The 22,673-nt window shown below is 40.5% G+C and overlaps 1 protein-coding gene across 9 annotated transcripts in view; it reads right to left on the reverse strand.

Moving 5' to 3' along the window:
• The window catches only part of ATP8B4 (ATPase phospholipid transporting 8B4 (putative)), a 256,052-nt gene that overhangs the window by 230,944 nt on the left and 2,435 nt on the right, over nucleotides 1–22,673 (reverse strand). For 3 of the 9 annotated variants that reach the window (XM_029950442.1, XM_029950440.1, XM_029950441.1), the window contains exons 1-2: nucleotides 9,089–9,257; nucleotides 5,675–5,818 (exon numbers count right to left, since the gene is read on the reverse strand). The gene's annotated coding sequence lies outside the window, so the exon portion shown is untranslated. Of the gene's footprint in view, nucleotides 1–931; nucleotides 1,029–1,139; nucleotides 1,404–5,674; nucleotides 5,819–7,037; nucleotides 7,094–9,088; nucleotides 9,258–22,673 lie in introns of those variants that run through there. The other 6 variants (XM_029950434.1, XM_029950435.1, XM_029950438.1 and 3 more) reach the window with 6 other exon arrangements.

Here is a 22,673-nt window from a genome sequence, read left to right on the forward strand (position 1 = left end):
TATAATTTACTTTGAAACAAGACGTTAAGTCTTTTCCTACTAAATGGAATTTTCCAATTTACCATATAAGAACAAAATAAAATCCTCCTGTGCACAAAAAAATCCCCCAGGGGCACAAAAAATTACTTGTTCCCTCATTTTTAAAGAATGTATGCATGATGAAACAATATAAAAGCACAAGACAGATAAACAAGACAGGGTTTTCTAAAAATCCCTCTGAATTTACATTTTGCAGTAAAGGATAGCATAGAACAACACCTGAACAAAGGTGACCATTTATGAGCACAGATAGTGATAATCCACACATGGTCCTTTATTTCCTCATCTCCTTTCTAGTAAGACTTCAGTCCCCAATAATTGTTTCTCACCAGTTTCCTTTCTTTTCAAAACAGCTCATTGTTAACCAGGAACCTGAGAAACTCTCACATCTGTCAACCAAACAGCTAGAAGTATCGATTTCTCAGTTCAGACAAATCTCAGGACTAAAAACATACCACACCAGTCTCAGAGGGTAGTTTAGTAAGCTGTTCATGTTTAAACCATGAATCGGTCATGGAATAAAGAATACCTTGAATAGGGGAGCTAGATACAAACCCCTTGAAAAAAAATGAAACCAACTACTCCCAACAGAAGTGACAAACACCCACAAACCAAGAAGAAATGGATATTGATGCTACTCTAATCGGCAATAGGTGATGCTAACCAAATAAAAATCTGAAAAAGGAAAGAAAATGTCCTATTTCTCACACCCAACTAGTTTCTAAATTATTTTTAGTAAGGGAATAATGAAGACTTTTGCTAACCCTCAACCACACCAAAAGATGAAAAGATCTAAAGAGCAACCTAGAAAAGAGAAACAGAAAGTCCTAGACAGCCCTGAGCTACCTCTCCTCTTGGCCTCATCAACCGTTGAATGCTCCCCACGACTCACCTCAGCCTGGACCTAACCCTCTGTCCAAAAAGGGAGGATGCAGGGAGATCAAACAGGTCCCCCATACCATGACCATGCAATGAGAACAATGAGAAAAGCAAAGCTGTTCTGAAAGGTCTAGCAATTACACAGAAAACAGACTGGGTCTCTAGAGGACATTCTTGAGAACCTGAGATCAACTCCCGGAAAAACACTCTTGACCACTTACCGCTACCGGAAGCTGCTAGATGGCAGATCAGAATCAGCATCTCATCTGAAGGCAGCGGCGTTGTAGGAAAGCAGCTGCACTACCAGTGAGGAATTGGGGGAGAAGAAAGCTCCTAGGAAAAATACCAAAAGCCCAGAAGAGTCTCTCCTTCTAGAGTTGCCTGCTACTGCTGCCAGGGCAGAACTGGTTAATCTTGAAGAAACAAAAGAAAGCTCCCTAGAGGCTGACTTCAGCAGGATGGCTTCCTCTGTGGGAACCAAGTGTTCAGAAGGAGAGAAGCGGACAGAAGGAGGCACAGTGATCACTTCTGCTTACCAAACTTATGAGCCCTCAAGTGAGGGAAATTAGCAAACATCTTTGGAGCTCCTACCTGTTTTTCCCAGAGATGAAGGAATTCGCATTTTTAAAAAATCATTGCAAGGGGAGTTTTACTCTCTCATGGATGAAAGCTAAGCACACCTAAGCAACATTTAATATGAAGAATGAAGACCTTTCTTTCCAAACATCCTTAATTTCAACTCTGAGTAAAGCAAACAATTAACCCTGAGGATGCCAAAGAACAAATGCCCATAGGAAATGGACTTAAACTTTTTAGTTTGTAATCACTTTAAGGGGGTTCTTGTTTTTAAGATGGGATTAAATGAAAACAAAATATTTTTGTCTATTTTTAAAAGAAAGGATTAAGTCTTCTTTTAAGTGTGTCTAAAGCCATTTATGGGTTCTCTAGACGTTGCATCAGATTTTCAGTTAAGTACTGAAACCAAATATATTTTAATCATGTCTCTATAACCAGAGCAAGTTGATCTCTTGTACATATCCACTCCACTCTCCTGGAAAATCCCGGTACTGAGCCCTCAGGCCTCCACAGAGAGCCAGATCAGAAAGAAAGGAAGGACTTCCTTGCCAAGCCCTCCACCCACTCTCAGTCACAAGAAACTGCAGATTTCTTGACACAAGAGTGGTGGCTTTCTCCCCTGCACGATAAAAAGGACCAAGAACAGCCTCTAAGAGAAGTAGTCATTTCTTCAAAATATTTAAAATGAAAAACCCTTTAGAAAATGTTTTGGGGCACATGGGTGGCTCAGTCAGTTGAGCATCCAACTTCAGCTCTGGTCATCATCTCATGGTTTGTAGATTTGAGCCCTGCCTCGTGCTCTGTGCTGATGGCGCAGAGCCCACTTTGGATCTTCTGTCCTCTCCTCTCTCTCTGCATTCCCCCCACTCACTCTCTCTCCCAAAAATAAATAAGCATTTAAAAAATAAATTAAAAAATGTTTTTAGGTGTAATTATTTCTATACCACTTTTTAACCTACTGTATTTAGCAATTCCTATACACTTGGTAATTGCCTTTGTTAAATAAGCTATAAAGAAGTCAGTGCCTTGTCCTACACTATTGGTAAAGAAGTTGGGTAAAATATTTTTAAAGGGAAACTAAGCAGTGTCTATCAAATACAGAAATGTGTGTGTTTTCCGTCTCTTAGGAATTAACCTTATAGATGATCATAAACACACATAACAAGTCTGTAAAAATTTTCATTTTAGCCCTGTGATAGGAAAAAACTTAAAAATTGCTTCAAAATATAGGACTGGCCAAATAAGTGAAGGTACAACCATACAATGGAGTACTATGCAGCCACCAAGAGAGAGAAGAACTGAAGAATCAGATGGTCCGGGCTCAGGTCTGGCTCCACCAGATACTAGCCAGATGACTGAGCCTCTCTTGGCCTCAGTCCCTCACCTGTAATAAGATGAAAATTACAGTGCTTCCTGTACAGAATCGCTGTGACCAAGACAATGCCTGAGGCACAGCAGATGCTCAATAAATATTAGTGAGTACCAACTAAAGAGGTACGTGGGAAGATGTCCAGGACACATGGTCAAGTGAAAAGAGCAAGCTTCAAGAGTACGTATAAGATAAAAATATTTAGTAAAGTATTTTAAATGTGCTTGCTGTTTACTTCCTGTTTCTTCCCAGTAAAACAGAAGCTCCTTGAGAGCTGGGACTTGCATCCACTGTTGTGTCCCCTATGCCCATAATAGGCATTCAATAAATATTTGTTGACCTAATAAATAAATCCAGGAAGGGTAAGCCAAGATGAAGTATTTAATGGTAGTTGCCTCCAAAAAAATGACAATGGGGGTGAAGGGCTGGTGGGTCCTGGTAGAAATATTTCATTGTTTCTTACAAAAGTACTGCTTAAATTTTTTTAATTTTTTTAAAATTTTTTTGTTTTGAGAGAGAGAGTGTGTGTGTGTGTGTGCAACCAAGCAGGGAAGGGACAGAGGGGATCCCAAGCAGGCTCAGTGATGTCAGCATGGAACCCAACTTGGGGCTCAATCCTATGAACTATGAGGTCATGACCTGAGCCGAAATCAAGAGTTGAATGCTTAATTGAATGAGCCACCCAGGTACACCCAAAGTATGGCTTAAATTTTTTTTTTTTTTTTTTTTTTTTTTTACAGGGAGCTTGTGTGCCAACCAGTAAAAATGGAGTTCCTAGAAGACTGTTTGTTTACAGGGAGCATCTTAAGATCTGTGGTTGCTCCCCTAACAGTGGACCAATGCAGGAGCAAGGGATGATCTTCCCTATCACCTGATGAGTTAAGGAGTCAAAAAGCAACTTATAAAAGAAGGAAAGCCCAGAGCTCTCCTTTTTTTTCTTGGCCTTCTATTTATCTTTCCAAAGCCAGATCCTCTGTCCTAATCCATCCAGACCTCTCTTCTTTACCTAAACGTCAACTGCACCTCCCCACCATGGCATCTCTGCCCAAACCACCCTCTTCTCTTGGGAAACCTTATCCTTCATCTTCTCACTTCCAAACCTACTTCCCAGAGCATTTTCTGATTTTCTTAGCATCTCTGGCCCCTCCCTCTTGGACACTGCTAGAGCCTAGGTTTGAGATCATACACTGGCACTTATTCTACAATGTCCTATCTCCTCTCCCAACCTGAGGTTCAGACTATTAGGACTGAGTCTTCAGCTTTGCAACCCTTCGCCCACCCTTCCCTCCCGCCGTCACTCACACACGCTAACACGCACACATGCACACAACCCCGCATTATAAAAAAGAGACTGCCACATTAAGGAGCTACGTGTTGTGTTTTTGTTTCATTTCCCCAAAAGTTTCTGACACCAGAAAAATAATAAGAATAATAATAATAATTATTATTATTATTATTCATGTGTGCCCTGTCATTCTCCCTGAAATTTCCAGACTAGGGATATCTTTCTTTGGCTTCCTCAGTATATTCTGTTTAAATGCTTCTAAAAGCTGTAAATTGGTTTTAAATTCTCTTGTTCTTTATGTACTAACTAGTAAGAACTGATTTGATCAAATTTCTTCCTAATTAACAACCCTGAATGAATTAGGAATCCAAATGGGAGAACAAAGTAGGACAGAAGAAGGGCTTACAGAACTCACAGTAAAGCCAGAGAATGACTACCTTATGCTCCTCTCACACACAGAAACTCTCATAATGCATGCAGTACATGCATGGACGGAGGCAGGGGGATCCCCAGCAAGGATTTCCTATCATTTTGAAATGTTCATTCATTCATTTTAAAATGCAAGTATCTTGCCACTAAATACTCCCTTGCAGATAGATCTTGTGCTTTAAAAACGATTTTTACAGGGTCACAAAATTAGGTGCCTAAAATCACAGAGCATCAGATTTATTTGTCCTATTACTTTAAGTCCCAAAGCTCTGGAGCGCCTGGGTGGCTCCGTCAGTTAAGCCTCCCACTCTTGATTTCGGCCCAGGCCATGATCTCATGGTTGTGGGTTTGAGCCCTGTGTTGGGCTCTGCGCTGATGCTGCAGAATCTGCTTGGGATTCTCTCCCCCTCTCTGCTTTCGCTCACTCACTCTCTCTCTCTCTCAAAATAAATAAACTTAAGAAAAATTCTAAGTCCCAAAAGCTCTTTATCCATCTCTGAACTATAACATTACCGCAGGTGCTGTACTCCTCTGTCAGTGACCTTATCGCCCACACATCTCCCTGCCTGTCGCCCTCACTTCATTCAGATCTGTGCTCAAAGTCACAGAATCTGAAAGGCCCACCTTGATCAGCCTACCTAAAACAACACACACCCCAGCCACTCTCCATCCCTTATCTTGCTTTATTTTTCTCCATAGGAAAAACACTAGCCACTATACTGTGTATTTCTTTGCATATTGTTCAGTTTCCCCCACCAGCAAGTCAGCTGTAGGAGAGAAGGGACCTTGTCTTTGACTTGATGTATACCCGGGGCCTAGAACGGCGTGCAGCAGGGGCTTGAGCAATGCTGAGTAAACAAATGAATAGTAAGAGCATTTTGTGTAGTTTCTGTAGCTTACTACATACGTATGAATCCTCTAGAATTTGAGCTGCCTGAAAACTCCTTCCCTGTTGTCTGTCAACAGTGCTCAGCAGATAGTAATTTATCAAATGAACTGAAACTCAAGTCTCAAGTATAGTACTCTGTAGGGCACTTTCCATTTCTACTAGATTTCCATTTATAATGAAACTTACCACTTAATTTTTCTTTGCTCACCTTAATTTGTCAGGTGCCTAAGTAGTGCCAGTTGGTGGGCCTGATTGAATAGAGCCTGTTACGGGCATACAGTGGGCACAGTCAGACTTCAGACTCTTTTGTAGCTACATATTGAAGTATCAAAATTGGAGGAGGAAGAGGAACCTAGAGAAAAAGATGGAGGCCCATTGAAGATGAAGAAAGGAACTGCTCATTCTTTAGGCCATGAACAGAGGAGCTATACTTGCTCCGGATAACCTCAAAGGTGTCAGGGGAAATGAAGCTTCCAAAGATCTTCTTTCTCCCACTCCTAGAAATACACCCAAAAGACATGAAGCCAGAGACTCAAACGGATACTTGTACACCAATGTTCATAGCAGCATTATCCACAATAGCCAAAAGTGAAAACAACCCAAGTGTCTATTGAAGGGTAAAGGAATAAACAAAATGTGCTATACAAATACAAGGGAATGGAATAGTCCAGTCTTAAAAAGGAATGCAATTCTCATTCATGCTGCAACATAAACTTTGAAAACACTATGCTAAGTGAAACAAGCTAGACACAAAAAGAAAATATTGTAGTAATTCCACTTGTATGAGGTACCTAGCATAGGCAAAGATTAGAGGTTACCAGGGCTAGGAGGAGGGCAAATGGGAAGACATTGCTAGGTAGTGTTTCTGCTCGGGATGATGGAAAAGGCTCAGAGATGGATGGTGGTGATGGTTACACAGCATTGTGAATGCGCTTGATGATCACTGAGCTGCACACTTAAACATGGCTGAAATGGTACACGTGATCCCACTAGATAGTATTACCGAACCAGAGCTTAATTTTTAATCTTCGTTAGACAGCATATACATTGTCAAAACACCGAAAGTTCTGTTTTTTAAAAACCTTATTTTGCTTTAAAATCTCACTTTTTAGAAATGTCCCTGTTGCTCTGAGGAGGGCACTTGTTGGGATGAGCACTGGGTGTTGTATGTAAGCCAATTTGACAATAAATGATATTAAAAAAACAAAGCAAGAAATGTTCCTGACTATAATCTACAGTTTTCAAAGATTTTTCTCAGTTATCACCTCAATGTGTCCTCACAACAATCCAATAAATTATGCTAAAGGAATTTTGATTAAATATCTGAGCACTCAAGAGAAAAATTTTTCCTAACTTGCTCACCCTTTTCCTTGTCCTCCAACTTTGCACCTTTCATCAAGATGAAGAGATGGAAATTTTTATACTGAAGGAAAGGTGCATGACTTCATATTCTTAACAGAATAAATAGCATCATATGTCTCTGAAAACATGTAAGGTCTAGTTCTACTCCCAAGATAGCTAAGAAAGTCAACAAATCACCACTTTAAGTCAATAGATGATAAATCACTCACAGCAACTGGAATGTCTTTATCCAATATTTTCATTCAATACGTGTAGATAATTTGCTAGGCACTTTGTAGGACACAGAAAGATAAACAGAATGTGATTCCTGATCATAACACATTTATGTGCCAGCAGGAGTCAGACATGAAGATAAGGGGATTCTACAATAAAAGAAAAACAGGGCTCTGCTATTGAGAATGGGACCACCAGGAAGTAGATTGAGTCACTTTGTGTCAATTCAACCTAATCCCAATGAAATGAACCAGTAAGATTTAATCAGTTCCCTGAAAATTAGCCATTACAAGAGTTTCGGGTTTGTTTGTTTGCTTGCTTGCTTTTAATGCCAAAAAAGGAAGGTTGAGCTGACTGAAATGTCAAACCAAGTCTTGGTGTCAGCCTGAATGGCATGAAAACTATCTCTGGCCTAAAATTATCATTTGGACAAGGGGCTCCTTGTTGGCTCAGTCAGTTAAGTGTCCAACTTCAGCTCAGGTCATAATCTCACGGTTCATGAGTTTGAGACCCGCGTTGGGCTTTGTGCTGACAACCAGTTCTGTATCTCCCTCTTTCTTTGCCCCTCCCCTGCTTGTGCTGTCTCTCACTCTTTCTCTCAAAAATGAATAAAACCTAAGAAACTTTTTTGAAAAACTAGAATTATGATTTGGACATATACAATAAAAATGAAAACTACAACAAAGTATTCTCTGATTCTGTAAATACTTTGATAAATCCACCTGCTGTGAACAGACTAGAAGCCAACTTGAACCTACTGAAGAAGCATCTTATTGAGAGGAGCCCTTAAGGGTATATTATAAATCTATGCAATAAGGCATGAGAATTACAGAATTATAGGGGTATACAATCATGTGATGTGCAAATTACTTAACTGCTTTAAACTTTAGTTTCCAGAACAACCTAGTTATCCATCAATTGGTGAATATATAAAGGTGTGTGTGTGTGTGCGCGCGAACACGTGGCGTGCATCCTTTCGCGCATGCTCTCACATAATGGAATACTACTCGGCCATAAAAAAAGAATAAAATCTTGCCATTTGCAACAACATGGATAGACCTATAGGTTATTGTGGTACGTGACATAAGTCACACAGAGAAATACAAATACTGTATGATTTCAATTATATGTAGAATCTAAAAAACTAAAATCAACGGACCAAACAGACTCATAAATACAAAAAATAAACTGGGAGTATGCACAAAATAGGTGAAAGGGATTAAGAAGTACAAACTTCCAGTTAGAAAATAAATAAGTCATGGAAATAAAGTACAAGACAGAATACAATCAATATTGTAATCATGTTGTATGGTGACAGATCATAACTGGAGTTACTGTGGTGGTCATTTCTTAGTGTATACAAATAGAGAATCACTATGTTATACATCTCTAATATGTCAAGTAACCTTCAATAAAAAAGAAAAAAACTAGCTTCCTGGTTGTAAAACTGGGAAAATTAAAATCAGCTTCTCAAGCCATTTGTGAAGATTAAATGAGATATTCATTAAATGAATAATTAATAAAAGAATGAGTGTATATGTAAGTTACACGTGCAGTGATTTAACAAGAATAAATAATATATAACTCAATGCTTGTCATACAGTCCCTAGTCAACAAAGTTCAATAATCTCCCTGCTCTATCCAGAATCTTCCCAAATGGCTGCCACATTTCTTTTATCAGAAAAGAAAGACCTTCAAGTTCTGAGCTACTCCAGCTCTCCAGTTCTTTCCATCCTGATACAACCATCTGCCTTCTCTACTCTCCTGGACAGTGGTCCCCAGGAATACCCTTTCTATACACCATAAAACAGCACAATAAATAGACAGTTTTAAAGGACGAAATCAATGAGGATAAATGACAGTTTTAGTATTTCCTTCATCCAACCCAGAGTATTATTTAAAAACCACTGTCCCAGGACAAGTTTCAGCCAATGACAAAAATACATTAAAAATGTCCCTGCCCACCACACCGTCTTCTCTTCAGTAATTGAAACCTACTCACTTCCCATTCAGAGACGGTTTCAACAAACCTTGAAATCATACATACCTTCTTGGTCCTTAGTATCTAAAAACAAAGAATTTTCAACTTCTTATGGTTTTAAATACTATCTGGCACTTCCCATGGTGTGTTGGGCTCATCACAAGAAGGTACCTCAACTCCTCCTCCCCTGTCCTCCCCAACAATTACTTCCTCTTGGTTGGTTAACCTTTTGTGTAAGAAAGTAGGTTTCCTTACATTGGCCAACATAAACGACTGACCCATTGCTGGTGGTACCATTTCCTATGTGGGACTTTCCATCCTTGATAAAAAGACTCACCACTGAGTTTTAGTTATTACTCAACTAGCTCACAAAAAGAACAGTAAGAACATCAGAAAATGCAAGAAGACAGACACTTCTTTAGAAGTTAAGCCCTGTATGAGGACACAGATTTAGGAATAGAGGAGGTTCCTGCCCTACTGTTAAATTTTCAAAAATTAAAAGTAAATTAAAAATAATATAAACTTACCACTACATTAAAATTAAGCAAGTATGATTTCAAAAGTTTTTAAAAAGATACCTAAAGATGTAGGTGCTAAAAGTCACCTCGGGGGACCAGCTCCTCCCAGCAATTTGGACAATCCCACAAGGGCTCTCCTGAATATCACTTTCAATCCCAACAGTGGGATCCAGAAAGTTTATTGTTATCCAAGCCACTGCACCCAAACCAGGTGATTTGCATCTAACTTGCCTTTGCAAATGGATTCTGAACCTTGTGTTCCAGAACTAGATGACCCATCTCTAAGCCAGACAACTGGTATCCCTAGTTATAAGTCATTTTAACAGTGTTTCCAGAAGAAAAATGTGCCACAGCCAAAAATGGATCCTGGCACTGACTATTGACACCAATGAGACAAACACTCCCCTAAATTATATCTCTTGCTATCAAGAAAGCACAGTGTCTTCTTTGCATATAATAAGTGCCCAGGAAATACTTTGGGGCTCTACCTTTTTTTTTTTTTTTTAACAGACTGTTATCATAAGTCTTTAGGACAAAAAGAGGCATTTACCAGAAAGGACTTGATCTGCATCAGTTTCTTTTTTTTTTTTTTAATGTTTTTTATTATTTTTGAAAGACAAAGAGAGCACAAGCAGGGGAGGGTCAGAGAGAAAGGGAGACACATAATCCGAAGCAGGCTCCAGGCTCTGAGCTGTCAGCACAGAGCCTGACTCAGGGCTTGAACCCATGAACTGTGAGATCATGACCTGAGCTGAAGCCAGACGCTTAACCAACTGAGCCACCTGGGTGCCCTGATCTACATCAGTTCTAGGGCTCCAATGTCTCTGCTTCAAGACACAAAGGCAGCCAAACACTGAGTATCTTCGAACACTCACTCCAACCCCACTTTCTCCTTCACAGGCTGTCATCCCAGAAGGAAGGTGCAGGGCTACATGGCTTTAAAGCAGCTCTTATTTTTATCTCATTACCCATTAATCCGCCCTGTGCATCATAAAGGTGTGAAAACTCCCTACCCCTTATGTCTTTTGAAAAGTGCAGGGTCCAAGACCAAAGGAGTTCAGGCTCCTAATGAGTACTATTTCTAGGACATTTGATACATTCATCACCATTTTCCAAGCCCCAGTTCTGTAGCAATCCCTCTACAAGGCACTGGGATCCCAAGATAACCAAGATCCGGTCTCCGCCCTAGCAAGAACTTTTCTAGTGGGAGGAAAATGAATTCTATGATACAGTATGATAAAAACTCTAATAGAGGTAATCCCTGTCCAAATACGCCAAACTATAAGAGAAGACATACTCATTTCTATATCGTTGTGGAGTATCCAAGGAAAACCTCATGATTTGAAGCTGAATCCTAAGATGAATAGGAAGGATTGTGGACTGTTAGTTCCACAATCTAACAGTCCATGAGAAAAAAAGACCACTGCTAGTTTTTTTCTCCTCCCCTTGGTAACTACTCTGTACCACCTAAGACAGTGGGGGCCCTCTACTAGCACCTGAGTTTCCATTCCAAACAGCAGGAATGAGTCACAAACACGCCTCCTGCACCATTCATGAATGTGGCAGGCAAAAGTGAGTTCATCATCAAGTCAGTACATCAGTGAAAATTACAAGGTTATAGCAGATCAGAGACCAGGCAAGGATTAGGCAGAAACCGTGTTCTCAGTGCCTCAAGTGCTGCCTTGGGCACTCCACCTGTGAAGAAAGCAACCTGAATGCATTCTTTACTGCATAAGGTGTCGCAGCTATACTATACTATAGGTTGGAAGAAAATCCATCCTACTGTGAAACTGGGAAACTACCCTTGCATGAGGTATAGTAGGTGAAAGCACAATGTGGTGGGAGGGAGGCACAACTGTCTGAGGTGGCTCCAGAGTCATCCCGCCCTCTAGAGGTGTCCTGTATCTAATGGAAACAGATATCATTAAAGACTTTAAGTAAATATTAATTCCAGGTGAACAATGAATGACAAAGGGTGTATCACTCCAGTTCTGGACACACCCCCATTCATGCTGAGCCACCTTAGGAAGAAGGCTTGGGATCTACAGTGGCTGAGTAGATAATAAACTATGTCTGGTGCATTGTCATGTTCTTATGCATCATTGGGTAAGGAAGAGGTTTTTCAGCTTTTCCCTTATTGGTAAGCTAGTGTTTCATCATATATCCAGTCTGTCAAGGGAAAGGGGCATAAATATCTTCCCAGAAAAGGAGGGTGAGACATGGGGTTAAGTCATGCCAGAAACAGAGAAAAGGAGAACAATGGAGATAGACACCAGAACCCTGGTTTTTCCAAGCGTGGGACCTAAGCTTCAGAGGGTGCTGACTATGGAAGCATCCAGAAAGATGGGGAGGCAGGTAGGAAATCTGAGCTAATGGCCTGTTTCCTCTGGCTCTAAAGGGTGCCCTTATCTACCATGCCATGAAATCCAGCAAGGCTGGAAGCAAGAGGAGAGCTGTAGAGGAAGAGGGTGATCCCAGACACCTGAGGCTGTGTTCTTGCCTCCTTGTGGCTGACAAAGAGCAAGGTCCAGGTCAAGATAAAGAGATCTCCTTGAGCAAAGAGAAACCAGAAAAAAACAGCATGGACACAAGCCTCCCACCTCCCTCATGGTCACAGAGCCAAATGGGTCCTCCAATTACCCAGATGCCTGCCATCTTGGAGAGGAAGGACATCCAAAGACCCTCAAAAGGAGCTTATCTGAACTGAGAAAGATTACAATATATAGTTTAGCTATTTCAAGGTTTGTTATCCAGGTATTGGCAATGTTGGGTCCTTACGGAGTTACTGAGGGAGAATCTGTTTCCTACCTCCCTTCTAGCTTTTGGTAGTTGCTGATGATCCTTGATGGTCCTTGGTTTTCCAATGCATCCCTCCACACTCTGCCTCCATGTCACATGGTGTTCTCTTTGTGCATCTCTTCTATAGCTTTGTGTCTCCACATGGCTTCCTTATAAGGATACCAGTCACTGAACTTTGTATCCCCCCAATCCAGTCTCTCATTTTAACTTAATTAATCACATGTGAAAAGATTTTATTTACATACAAGTTCACATTCTAAGATTTTGGATAGACATGAATTTGGGGGCACACTATTAAACCCAGTACAAATTTAATAGGAGGTTTTAATAAACAGCCAGTATTGAAATTACAGGGTACAGTCTAGGAAGATATTCATTTGCTACCAAGAAAGTTAGAGGCCTCCACTTTTAGGCCAGACTGGACATTTTTTGTTTCTCTACATACATTAAGCCATGTTGGAGTCTTTGGGCACACTGCCCAAATACTTTTCTCCCACCTCCTTTTACATGGCTAAATCTTCTACATGTTATGGACTCAATGCATCCCTCTAAAACTGATATGCTAAAACCCTTACCTCCCTTCTACCCACCCCACCAACATACACACCACACACACATATCACTCTCCAGGTGATGGTATTAGGAGGGGGTGGGGGTGGGGGTGGGGTCTCAGGAGGTAATTAGGATTAAATGAGATCATAAGGGTAAGTCTCTTATTGATAGGACCCTTATTGATAGCTCACTGTAGAGCTTCCTTCCCCTCTGCTTTCTACCAGGTAAGGACATAATTAAATGACAACAGTCTATAACCTGGAAGAGGGCTCTCACCAGAACGCAACCATGCTTGCCCTGGATCTCAGACTTCCAGCTACCACAACTGTTGAGAAATAAATTTCTGTTGTTTATAAGCTGCCCAGTCTATGGTAATTTATAACAGCAGCCCAAATAGACGAGGACAACATCTTTAAGGTCTTAGCTACATGATCATTTCCCCCGGAGCCCCCTATGGAAATTATCTAGGAAATGTGGAACGCTTCTGAGCTCCTAAAAGATGCTGCATTTCTGCATCATGGCACATGACTTACCTTACTGTAATCTCCACCTGTCTGTGTGTCTGGGCCTCTAAGACCTGAAAGTGGCAACTCAATGCCCCATGCTGAGCCCAGCACAGAATAGAAGAGCACATAACCCCTGTGATGAGGCTGCCCAGGCTCTGAGGAACATCTAGATAATCTTACAAGTTGCACAACCTCTTTGGGTCTCAGCTTCTTCATCTCCAAGAATCTTAGACTAATAATGTCCCACATTCCAAGATAATAATGATTAGGTAAGAACTCCTAATAAACAGTATGCACTATATTCTAAGTGCTTTACATAGAGCAACTCTGTTCTTTCTTACAACAATCCTATGATGTAAACCTTTTTGCACTTAAGAAATCAGAGAAATGAATGTTAAGCAAATTCATAAAGCTGTAGAGCTAGGACTGGAATGTGAACACTGGCAGTCTGGTTCTTGAATCTATGTGCCTAACCTATTATCTCTGCTTCTGTATGATGGCACTCTTAATTCTGTATATGAGTTGGTATGAATTTATTCACCCCAAAAACCTAGCTGTGTCTGATTACCCACTGATATGCTAGAAATACAAATTCTAGTTTATTACAATTGGAGAGAGAGAGAGAGAGAGAGAGAGAGAGAATAGCATTCCAATACCCTATTTAATTTTTTACATCAATATCTAAAAACATTGGTATATTTTAGGGTGCCTGGGTGTCTCAGACAGTTAAGCATCCAACTCTTGATTTTGGCTCGGGTCATGATCCTGCATTTCATGAGTTTGAGCCCTGTGTCAGGCTCTGTGCTAACAGTGCTGAGCCTGCTTGGGATTCTCTATCTCCCTCTCTCTCTGCCCCTCTCCCATTTGCTCATGCACGCGTGCGTGCACGTTCTCTCTCTCTCTTTCTCTCAAAACATTTAAATAAATAAATGTCAATGGTCTTTTTTATCAAGTTTAGTAATATTTTAGGAATACTAACAATGCTTATATGTATAATTACTGTTAGTTATAAATAATAGTATAAAAAATAAAGATTCTAAAATTGTGTCACTATTACTTATGCACATTCTGATACCCTTACTCAGCATTAAAAGCAAAAAGGTTTTGTTCTGGAAATTTTAATTGATTATATTTGTATCAGACAAAACTTGTATCCAATTTATTTTGCCCTTTTACTCATCTTTTTTAAGTTTATTTATTTGTTTTGAGAGAGAGAGAGAGAGAGAGAGAGGAAGAGAGAAAATCCTAAGCTGACTCTGCATTGTTGGCACAAAGCCCAACATGGGGGCTTGAACTCACAAACTGTAAGATTATGACATGAACAGAAATCGAGTTGGACAGTTAACCAACTGAGTCACCCAGGAGCTCCTCCTTTTAGTTATCTTTAAAGATTAATGCCAAAATGCATTGGTTCTAAGCCTGATTATAACAATTACATTATAATAGCCATTCAGCAATTGGCCTATGGTTTGGCACACAGGAAAGCAATATGAAAAGAGAATTTATTGACACTATTTAGATACAGACTGTTTCCAGAGTTGCATGATTTGCATAATGCTAAGCACAGAATTGGCCATGCTAAGTTTGTGTGAGATGTAAAGGTTAATTAGACATGGATTCTTAAAAAGTTGGAGTGTAGAAAAAAATAAAGCATAACATAAATTATTATGACAAATTATGCAGTAATGCATGCCCCTATAAAGGCAACAAGAAAATTGTAATGGGAATGGAAAAAAGAGCAAGAATAGAAGAGGTTCATAATCAGGGCAGAGTGTGGGGAACAGAAAGCATCTGCACTGGGCCATGAAGAGTTGGTATGATTTATGTATACAACAACAAAGAGTAAAAGCCATTCAAGAAGAAAGAACAACAGTAGCACAAAGAAGTCAAAAAAACAGTATCTGCATGGATCATCTAATGTTATGTGTCAGTCTATCTGGCAAATGGAAACATACAGAAAGAGATAATGGAAAATAAGGAAGAAAAATATATGTTAGGGGTAGATTACAGCCTCTGACAATTATCTTGGCAAGTGATAATAGTAACCTAAATTAAGGCAATGTCAATAGGAATGGAGAACGAAGTATAGATCCAAGAAGTATTCCCAAGATAGGGGCTCCAGGGTGGCACTGTTGGTTAAGTGCCTGAATTCAGCTCAGTGCTTCATGACACCCACGCTGGGGTCAGGGTGGATCCCAATTCAGATCCTCTGTCTGCCTCCCCTCCTCCAACCAAAAATAAACATTTTTTTTTAAAAAGTATTCCCAAGATAGAATCAATAACACTTGGCAAGAGGAGAGGGGTAAAGTCAAAGATGATGCCAAGTTCTAAACCCTAATTAATGGCTTGGAGAATGTTGGAGACATTGACAAAAATTGGGAGCGAAAAGGTGAAACGAGTTCTGGGTCACCTCTGTCAACTCCTTGCAGGAGTCTCAGCCAGAACATCACCAAGCAGAAGGAGAGACTATTTCAAGTCCAACAGTCACTCACCAGAAGTGAGGGTGAAGTTAATTTTATACTCACGGCAGTAGAACAAATCCTATGCATTATTAACCACATCTTTCAGGATACTTGAATGTTCAGAGAGGATGTCGACAATGAGTAGATCTTGACTTAGAACCTCAAAATCTAACCTTAGGGAAAGTTTAAAAGGATTTATGTTCCCACTCCTTAGCCCTTAGCTGGTTAAAATCTGAAAGCTGATTTCTCTTTTTGAGGTACGGTGTGACATATTTATTTCCACATATCTTAGTTTCATCTACATTAAATATTTAGTGAGACAAATTCTCAACTTGGAAGTCAATTAAGGAGGTCATATAGATTTCATCATTTGGATATTACGATCTAACTAGTCTATCTAAAGAGTCTTTTCCTACTGCTATCTATCTTTAATCACTCTGCCATCACTTGACGTACCACACTTCAGAGAGCCTTTAACTTTAACCCTGTTTCCATGAATCATCTTCACTGTGGTTTGTGAGAATTGCTTGAACACCCAGAACACTTGGATGTGTCACATCTGTCCATCAAGATTGCTTTGGGTAACCTTTCAATTTACACATATCTAAGCTCCGAACCATTCTTTCCAATTTAAAACAATCTGGTCACAACTTGCATCATTGTACTAAAGTGTGTGAAGCAGACCGACTGAATCGCCAACTGCAAGAACTCCGCATGGGACTTCATCTAGCAACACAGTAAGCAGATACTAAACATTGGAGTCTGCCTGCTAGACCTATTTTCATAGGTCATCATAACTGAAATTTGACATACATAAATCTGTAACTAAATACTGAAGCCACTGGAGCAGAGTACCATAAAGAGAAAGGTCCTAAGCTCCTATTGCATCCTAGTGGAAAATTTTTGGTCCAGTTAAAGGAACACAGATGTAACTTCAAAGGGCCTCCAAAAAAGTGCAAATTCTCACTGATAAACACTTATCTCCCTATAATTACACTATACAGTCCCCAGACATGTATATTTCAGTGAAAAGTGAAGCTGGTTTTTTTTTTTAATCCAACCTTGAGTCTAAAGGCTTTCTTCTTATGAATTATTGATCGAAGCATGGAATTTAACTGCACAGAACAAGTAGTAGCAAATCTGTTCCAATCTCCTGATTGTGTCAATTACAGTGATGCTAACCATGCCCATTCTGTCCCAGAGTTTAAATAAACAGGACCACCACTCTCTGTGCTTAGCAGAGGATTTATAGGAGCCGTGTGTCTGGCACTCAAAGAGATGTTGGCTTGTTCTCACCCATGATTACATACACAACATTGTCATCTAATTTTCAAAGACTTCAAAGCTCACAACCTCTGTGAACTTCTATCTGGGCATGTTTATCATGGCAAGGCATAAAGGGAGGAGTGCTATGCAGAATCGGCAAATTATAAGCACTTCACAAACGCGTTCTTTAGGTCTATAAAACGTCAAAATGTCCAGGAGAAAAATGAAAAGGCCAATCAGTCTACCACCCATACGAGGATAAAGCCAGACTGGAGCAAATGTGGCTTAAATGTTGGTTTGGAAGGGCTGTTTGATTTTTCCATGATTAAGATATTTTATCCTAATTGTTTCCTTTGCTAAATGAGTAGTGCTTAATTGGTAAGTAGAAATGAGTTCACTTCCTCCTCACTTTTTGAAAGTGACCAGATGTCTCATTTGGGGGAATTATCCTGGTGACATGGTACTGAGAACACAGAGCAGGCCTGTGAGTCTGAAGACGCCTCGTCACAGGAGTGTGAGAATAGGGACTCTGGAGCCAGGCCTGCCTGTAGGTGAAAGCCAGATCTGCCACCTTGTAGTTCAATACCTCTGGATAATTTCCCTCTGTGTCTTAGTTTCCACATCTATGAAATGCCACATCTACAAAAAGTTGTGATGATGAAATAAAGTAATATGTGCCTGCTACATGGAACATATTCAGTAAATATTGTAATTGAAACATCAGACAGAAGAAATAAAAGTACTTCTTTTCAGCTTAGGAGTTAACCTCTGAAGGACCAACAAAAACTCTCTTGTTGGGGTTCTGAATTACGCATCCCCACTTGGCTTTTGTTCCTATTTTACTGGAATGCTTATAATATTGATGTCCTCTGTGGTGTCAAGCACTGTGCAAGAGGCTTCTCATACTGAGGACAGCCACAGAATCAAGCAGCATGTCAGCACGGATACAATGTCAATCTTCCCATGAGTACTTTTCCATTCCTTCTTTCATTACGTTCCATTCATCAAGTCATGACTTATCACGGGACAGCCAGTGGGCTAACAAGTGCAATGCCCCAAATCCCTGGCTCTTACCAACTCCTACCATGAAGTAAATTTTTCTTCAAAAGAAGCAACATTTTGGGAAATGCCTCAATTCCCGATGTTAACCAGAGCTTTGTGGGAGGACTCACCCAAGGGATCACAAGTTATGCATCTATCTTTCTAGATAGCACTGCTGGCTGAGGAGAGTCACCGTGTCCTTTGAATGCTATGTATCACAGTGCGTCATCATGACTCACGAGTAATCAATCACTAAGTGACATTTAAACATCTTGATTAACTACCAGCCGCACTTTCCTGCAGTTATTGGAAGCTACTCAGACTGGGATAAGATCTGAATCACCATCTCTGGGAGCAACAATGCATATTTCCAGGAAATGCCTAACAACTGGGGCACAAGAATGGTCTCACTTAGGTCTTTCTTCACTGTAAGGCATCTGCTTGTCTCCCTCATTAACAGTACTTACCATGCTTCCCTTGTGAAGTGACACACAGACCCTTATAGCCGTATGCAGGGTGAGGGGGTAGGAGCACCACCTTAGACACAAGTGATAAAGAGGGGAGTGGACAGAACCCAACATTTCTAAATTCCCTAACACAGGCCTCCTAACTACCATATCTTGTGACAAGATTTCTCCGCTCGGCTACTTTTCACCAAAGTCCTACTTGATCAACTCAATTAACAATATTTCGGTAAAAGCTGTGAGCATAACCTGCCAACAGTAATGATCATCTCCATAGCACTCTAGCAGCTGGCTGAGACTATTACATTTTCATCCTTCTGTAATCTGTGAGCCACAGTCTCTCTCATACATTGGTGAGGAGAGGGTGGACTGGGCTTAAGCTTCCTGGAGCTCAGTCTGGCATTGTATCAAACGCTTCACACGTGAGCATTCATTGGACTCAACCCGTCCGTTGCTGGGAATATACACTACGAAATGATCAGAGATACAATCAACATATAGTTAACAAGAGACAGGGCAGCACTGGTCCAAATATAGATATATCTAAAACTGAATGAAATACACTCAGCCATTGGTTAAATACACCTGGACACCCTAAAAGCTACCACCACCCACCTGGTGGCAGATATGGGGATTGAAGGCACAATGCCAAGAATGAACTAAAAATAAGTGTATCTTGTAAAGTTGACCAAATTTAAGTGCAAACATCCTAGTTTCAAACCAGAAATTAGAAACAATTTTAATAAAAATATCATTTTCTAATCACTTTTTATTTATCTTTTGTCCTTTTGCGGATCTTTAATACCTCCTTGTACCACCACCATCACCTCCACCTAACCGAAGTTTGTCTGCATTATAAATCCCTTCCTTTCTTCCAGAGCCAAAGTACGAATGAACAGGACTCCCCTGCTGGTATGGAGGAAATTGTGTGAATAAATAAGGTAGTTACATGTGTCCGTTCTATACAGGACTAGGAGTGACTTTGACATATCAGACTGAATCTAATAGTTCAAGTACCAGGTCATTCTCATTGTTATCCATCTTCTTATAAAACCTCAAATTTGTACTTGAGAAAATTCACTGATTATCATAGACTATACCTATCAGGGGAAGTAATTTTATTAATTGACTTTGTTCTAAATAAAGGGGTTATTTTTTGTTTGAAATCACATTTTATCTTGAGTCCTAGAATTTATCTGAACAGCAGGATGTTTTCTGTTTGATAGACCAAAATTAAACCTGGAAAAGCACAGTGGGTAGCGTCATCAAGAGAAGATAACACAAGAGTAGAGAGATTATCGCACAGGGGTTCCGAGAGGACCTACGAACATAAAACCAAGTTCTCACTGTCCAGGGCTGCTTTGCCAGCCATCTACACCCACAGGCTCTTCAACATGGTGCCCACCTACAGGATGCAAAGACCAATCTAGTCCTTCTCTGATTCTGCTCTCCTTTGTCTTACTGACACTAAGCTTCAGTCCTCTTATATTTCTTTTTTTTTTTTTACTTTTTTAAAAATATTTATTCATTTATGAGAGAAAGAGTGTGAGCAGGTACAGGCAGAGAGACAGGGAGACATAGAATTCGAAGCAGGCTCCAGGCTCTAAGCTGTCAGCACAGAGCCCAACGACATGGGGCTCAAGCTCACAAGCTGTGAGATCATGACCTGAACCAAATTTGGACACCTAACTGACCACCCACTCAGGCGCCCCAAGGCCGTTAGATTTTTGCAGCATCCTGTATATATTTTTTTTTTTTGAGAGAGAGAGAGGAAGACAGAATCCAAAGACAGACTCCAGGCTCTGAGCTAGCTGTCAGCACAGAGCCTCATGCGGGGCTTGAACCTACCAACCGCAAGATCATGACCTGAGCTGAAGCCGGATGCTTACCGACTGAGCCACCCAGGCACTCTGGCATCCTGTATACTTTTAATTATTTACTTAATTACCTGTAGTTTTTTTTTTTTATCTAATGCTGTCTTCTCCTTAAAACTCTAAGTTTTCTGAAAACGGACTGCATATGTCTTAGTTATGTTTTTATCCCAAGTACCGAGCACAACACCTAGCATATTATTGGTGCTCAATAAGTTTTGTACTGCAAGATTGTGATTTATAATAAAAAAAAATTACTTGGTCTTCATCCCCCATTCCTAGCCTAGAACTTCTAAAATCCTTGTAATTTCCAAAGTGGAGAGAGAAACAGAGGTGTCATTTGCTATATTAATGAAGCAACTTTTGGAAAGCATTAACCTTGGGGGCTGGTTGCCAAGAGTGAATCACGTGATTGGACATTTGGCGCTTTCAGTCCCACTCTCCGACTTCCGGGTGCCTGAAAAGCCTGGTAACTTTCTCTTCCACACTCAGCCTCTTGTGCAAAACTCTGCCTTAGAACATACCCATTGAAGACCATGGAGGCTAGGGGCCATGGGGCTCAACCTTGCTCTTACCAGGGAATTCCCCCTCTTCCGGGGACTGAAGTCAGTCCTAAACATCCTCAGGCTTCTGATTCGTGATTTCCTACCTACTAGCTCCACTCTCCCAGTCCCTGCAGCTGGATCTTAGGGCAGGTGAGGCCCCTTCACAGGCTGTCTCTATCTGCCAGGGCATGGCTCCTCCTGGCCTGGCCCCTTTTCTTAACAGAATTCGGGGTCTGAGTGTGGGAACCTAAAGAGAGCTAATAGACCCTCAAAGTACCTCCAAATTTAAGACCCAAGACAGTGTGAAGAAAAATACTAGGAGTTGTCAATGGAAAGAAAGTTATGTTGAGTCTCCCACTGTAAGATACTGACCTGTCCTAGACTCCAATACAAAGCCAATAAGAGCATTTAAAACATAGCCCACTTGAGAATGTGATTTATTCACAAGTATATACTGAAGTATTTTTAAATTTCACAAAGCAAAATTATACACACTTTAAAACAATGTAAATGGAAAACATGAAAAAAATTACCAAATGCTACTTTGTCCAGTAAGGGACTCAGGAGAGAGGAATGATTGCTGGCTATTAGTGTCATAGTATTGATATGATACTGTGGTAGGGTCCCCTCCCTAAGGAAAAAAAAATCTCAAGGCATCTTGCTATTCACGTATGTGACAAAATCCCTCACCACCCTGTAACATGAGACCACTTTAATCAGACTGCATGTTTGTGTGTTACCATATATGGGAGACAAAGAAGTAAAAAATTTTTAAAAACCACACCACGTGGTTTTGGGGGCTCAGTTCTTTGGGTAGGAACCCAACTGAGCAATGGCGGCTGGAATAAAGTTGCTTCCTGGAAGGAAAAGCCTTGATATCACGACTCTGAGAATCCCGCTACAGTACTAGTAGTGGCTAGCCTTAGTCTGTGTCCGCTATGGGCTAGTCATTATACCAGTTACACTAAATAAATTATCCCAGACCTTCACCATAAACTTGCAAAAGAGGTGATGTCCTCCTTATAAAGATGAGAAAACGGACGTTAGTAGCTCTCCCCATGGAACATAGCTTGTCAAGAATAGAATAAGTATCTACACCAGTGTCTGTAACCAAAGGCGATGCTTTATCTCAACCTCACACAGCTTTCAGAACAGGAGTTTGCTACTGGGTGACATCACACAGCAAGAAGTAAGAAGAAGGAGCTTCTGCATAAGGTAGGTGTCTTGGTAAAAAGTATCAAATCTATTTGTCTGGCAGGGGTGTGAAAGTTGCTTAAGTCAGTTGCAAGCCCTGAGTTTGGTTAATAAAAGGACCACATTTGAGGGTATTAAAGGTCAAAAAGAGGCAACCGACAGAATGGGAAAAGATAGTTGCAAATGACATATCAGATAAAGGGCTAGTATCTAAAATCTACAAGGAACTCACCAAACTTCACACCCACAAAACAAATAACCCAGTGAAGAAATGGGCAGAAGACATGAACAGACACTTCTCCAAAGAGGACATCCAGGTGGCCTACAGGCACATGAAATGATGGTCAACATCACTCATCATCAGGGAAACACAAATCAAAACCACACCGAGATACCACCTCATGCCAGTCAGAGTGGCTAAAATGAACAAATC

Source organism: Suricata suricatta, chromosome 9 (assembly GCF_006229205.1).
Source record: "Suricata suricatta isolate VVHF042 chromosome 9, meerkat_22Aug2017_6uvM2_HiC, whole genome shotgun sequence".
NCBI classification, from domain to species: Eukaryota; Metazoa; Chordata; class Mammalia; order Carnivora; family Herpestidae; genus Suricata; species Suricata suricatta.